Consider the following 4,403-nt stretch of genomic DNA (forward strand, 5'->3'; position numbering starts at 1 on the left):
ATAAATTAAAATTTACCCGAAGACTATAGTGAGAGATGAAGAGGGACACTATCTCATACTCAAAGGATCTATCCAACAAGAGGACTTAACACTCCTCAATATATATGCCCCGAATGTGGGAGCTGCCAAATATTTAAACCAATTAATAACCAAACTCAAGAAATACCTTGATAATAATACACTTATACTTGGTGACTTCAATCTAGCTCTTTCTACCCTGGATAGGTCTTCTAAGCACAACATCTCCAAAGAAACGAGAGCTTTAAATGATACACTGGACCAGATGGATTTCACAGATATCTACAGAACTTTACATCCAAACTCAACTGAATACACATTCTTCTCAAGTGCACATGGAACTTTCTCCAGAATAGACCACATACTGGGTCACAAATCGGGTCTGAACCGATACCAAAAGATCGGGATAGTCCCCTGTATATTCTCAGACCATAATGCCTTGAAATTAGAACTTAATCACAACAAGAAATATGGAAGGACCACAAACACGTGGAGGTTAAGGACCATCCTGCTAAAAGATGAAAAGGTCAACCAGGAAATTAAGGAAGAATTAAAAAGATTCATGGAAACTAATGAAAATGAAGATACAACCGTTCAAAATCTTTGGGATGCAGCAAAAGCAGTCCTGAGGGGGAAATACATCGCAATACAAGCATACATTCAAAAACTGGAAAGATCTCAAATTCAAAAGCTCACCTTACACATAAAGGAACTAGAGAAAAAGCAACAAATAGACCCCACCCCCAGCAGAAGAAGAGAGTTAATTAAAATTCGAGCAGAACTCAATGATATCGAGACCAAAAGAACTGTGGAACAGATCAACAGAACCAGGAGTTGGTTCTTTGAAAGAATTAATAAGATAGATAAACCATTAGCCAACCTTATTAAAAAGAAGAGAGAGAAGACTCAAATTAATAAAATCATGAATGAGAAAGGGGACATCACTACCAACACCAAGGAAATACAAACGATTTTAAAAACATATTATGAACAGCTGTACGCCAATAAATTAGGAAATCTAGAAGAAATGGACGCATTCCTGGAAAGCCACAAACTACCAAAACTGGAGCAGGAAGAAATAGAAAACCTGAACAGGCCAATAACCAGGGAGGAAATTGAAGCAGTCATCAAAAACCTCCCAAGACACAAGAGTCCAGGGCCAGATGGCTTCCCAGGGGAATTCTATCAAACGTTTAAAGAAGAAATCATACCTATTCTACTAAAGCTGTTTGGAAAGATAGAAAGAGATGGAGTACTTCCAAATTCGTTCTATGAGGCCAGCATCACCTTAATTCCGAAACCAGACAAAGACCCCACCAAAAAGGAGAATTACAGACCAATATCCCTGATGAACATGGATGCAAAAATTCTCAACAAGATACTAGCCAATAGGATCCAACAACACATTAAGAAAATTATTCACCATGACCAAGTAGGATTTATCCCTGGGACACAAGGCTGGTTCAACACTCGTAAAACCATCAATGTGATTCATCATATCAGCAAGAGAAAAACCAAGAACCATATGATACTCTCATTAGATGCAGAGAAAGCATTTGACAAAATACAGCATCCATTCCTGATCAAAACCCTTCAGAGTGTTGGGATAGAGGGAACTTTCCTCGACATCTTAAAAGCCATCTACGAAAAGCCCACAGCAAATATCATTCTCAATGGGGAAGCACTGGGAGCCTTTCCCCTAAGATCAGGAACAAGACAGGGATGTCCACTCTCACCACTGCTGTTCAACATAGTTCTGGAAGTCCTCGCCTCAGCAATCAGACAACAAAAAGACATTAAAGGCATTCAAATTGGCAAAGAAGAAGTCAAACTCTCCCTCTTCGCCGATGACATGATACTCTACATAGAAAACCCAAAAGCCTCCACCCCCAGATTGCTAGAACTCATACAGCAATTTGGTAGCGTGGCAGGATACAAAATCAATGCCCAGAAATCAATGGCATTTCTATACACTAACAATGAGACTGAAGAAAGAGAAATTAAGGAGTCAATCCCATTTACAATTGCACCCAAAAGCATAAGATACCTAGGAATAAACCTAACCAAAGAGGTAAAAGATCTATACCCTAAAAACTATAGAACACTTCTGAAAGAAATTGAGGAAGACACAAAGAGATGGAAAAATATTCCATGCTCATGGATTGGCAGAATTAATATTGTAAAAATGTCAATGTTACCCAGGGCAATTTATACGTTTAATGCAATCCCTATCAAAATACCATGGACTTTCTTCAGAGAGTTAGAACAAATTATTTTAAGATTTGTGTGGAATCAGAAAAGACCCCGAATAGCCAGGGGAATTTTAAAAAAGAAAACCTTAGCTGGGGGCATCACAATGCCAGATTTCAGGTTGTATTACAAAGCTGTGGTCATCAAGACAGTGTGGTACTGGCACAAAAACAGACACATAGATCAATGGAACAGAATAGAGAACCCAGAAGTGGACCCTGAAATGTACGGCCATCTAATATTCGATAAAGGAGGAAAGACTATCCATTGGAAGAAAGACAGTCTCTTCAATAAATGGTGCTGGGAAAATTGGACATCCACATGCAGAAGAATGAAACTGGACCACTCTCTTTCACCATACACAAAGATAAACTCAAAATGGATGAGAGATCTAAATGTGAGACAAGATTCCATCAAAATCCTAGAGGAGAACACAGGCAACACCCTTTTTGAACTTGGCCACAGTAACTTCTTGCAAGATACATCCACGAAGGCAAAAGAAACAAAAGCAAAAATGAACTATTGGGACTTCATCAAGATAAGAAGCTTTTGCACAGCAAAGGATACAGTCAACAAAACTAAAAGACAACCTACAGAATGGGAGAAGATATTTGCAAATGACATATCAGATAAAGGGCTAGTTTCCAAAATCTATAAAGAACTTATTAAACTCAACACCAAAGAAACAAACAATCCAATCATGAAATGGGCAAAAGACATGAAGAGAAATCTCACAGAGGAAGACATGGACATGGCCAACATGCACATGAGAAAATGCTCTGCATCACTTGCCATCAGGGAAATACAAATCAAAACCACAATGAGATACCACCTCACACCAGTGAGAATGGGGAAAATTAACAAGGCAGGAAACAACAAATGTTGGAGAGGATGCGGAGAAAAGGGAACCCTCTTACACTGTTGGTGGGAATGTGAACTGGTGCAGCCACTCTGGAAAACTGTGTGGAGGTTCCTCAAAGAGTTAAAAATAGACCTGCCCTACGACCCAGCAATTGCACTGTTGGGGATTTACCCCAAAGATTCAGATGCAATGAAACGTCGGGACACCTGCACCCCGATGTTTCTATCAGCAATGGCCACAATAGCCAAACTGTGGAAGGAGCCTCGGTTGTCCATCGAAAGATGAATGGATAAAGAAGATGTGGTTTATGTATACAATGGAATATTACTCAGCAATTAGAAACGACAAATACCCACCATTTGCTTCAACGTGGATGGAACTGGAGGGTATTATGCTGAGTGAAATAAGTCAATCGGAGAAGGACAAACAGTGTATGTTCTCATTCATTTGGGGAATATGAATAATAGTGAAAGGGAATATAAAGGAAGGGAAAAGAAATGTTGGGAAATATCAGGAAGGGAGACAGAACATAAAGACTCCTAACTCGGGGGAAACGAACTAGGGGTGGTGGAAGGGGGAGGAGGGGGGGTGTGTTGGAGGGGAATGGGTGACGGGCACTGAGGTGGACACTTCGACGGGATGAGCACTGGGTGTTTTTCTGTATGTGGTAAATTAAACACAATAAAAAAGTAATTAAAGAAAAAAAAAAGAGCTCTACTGGTTACCCTTCGTAAGTTGATTTACAACTAGGTATTTACACATTCTCTTTCAATGAACTGTGAATTGCAGAAGGAAACACCCGGTTTGACTCTTTAATCACTAGCCCATCATGTTGCCTGGACTTCATGGCTCCTCATCAATATTGCTTGAATGAATGCAACCACCCCCCCCCAGAGTCTTGAAAAAAGACAGACTAGCCTTAGGAGAGGCACCAAAACACTGTCTTTGTGACTCTAAGTTATTTATACTCATTATACACATCTTGTGTGTAACTGGCTAAAGCCCACTTGGTCTATAAAGAGGGGATAATTATTACAGTTAATTGAGATAATTTACACATCATGATCCTGTTTATCAAAGTAGAGAGCATGCTTAGTTTATTAATCTCATCTTTCAAAAGTATCTATTTGGTGGGATTCATATTGTATGTAATAAGTCAAAGTTGTGTGCTCGCTTCGGCAGAACCATATTACTAAAATTGGAAACGATACAGAGAAGGATTAGCCATGGCCCCTGCGAAGATGACACGCAAATTCGTGAAGCGTTCCAAATT

General features: G+C 39.5%; 1 non-coding gene across 1 annotated transcript; it reads left to right on the top strand.

Moving 5' to 3' along the window:
• Positions 1-4,296: 4,296 nt before the first annotated feature.
• Positions 4,297-4,403, top strand: LOC121483905 (the record flags this gene model as incomplete). The annotated part of the gene is made up of 1 exon (XR_005985893.1): positions 4,297-4,403. It is a non-coding gene; the product is annotated as a U6 spliceosomal RNA (small nuclear RNA).

The sequence above is a fragment of the Vulpes lagopus genome, unplaced genomic scaffold (assembly GCF_018345385.1).
Source record: "Vulpes lagopus strain Blue_001 unplaced genomic scaffold, ASM1834538v1 ctg484, whole genome shotgun sequence".
Taxonomy (NCBI): Eukaryota; Metazoa; Chordata; class Mammalia; order Carnivora; family Canidae; genus Vulpes; species Vulpes lagopus.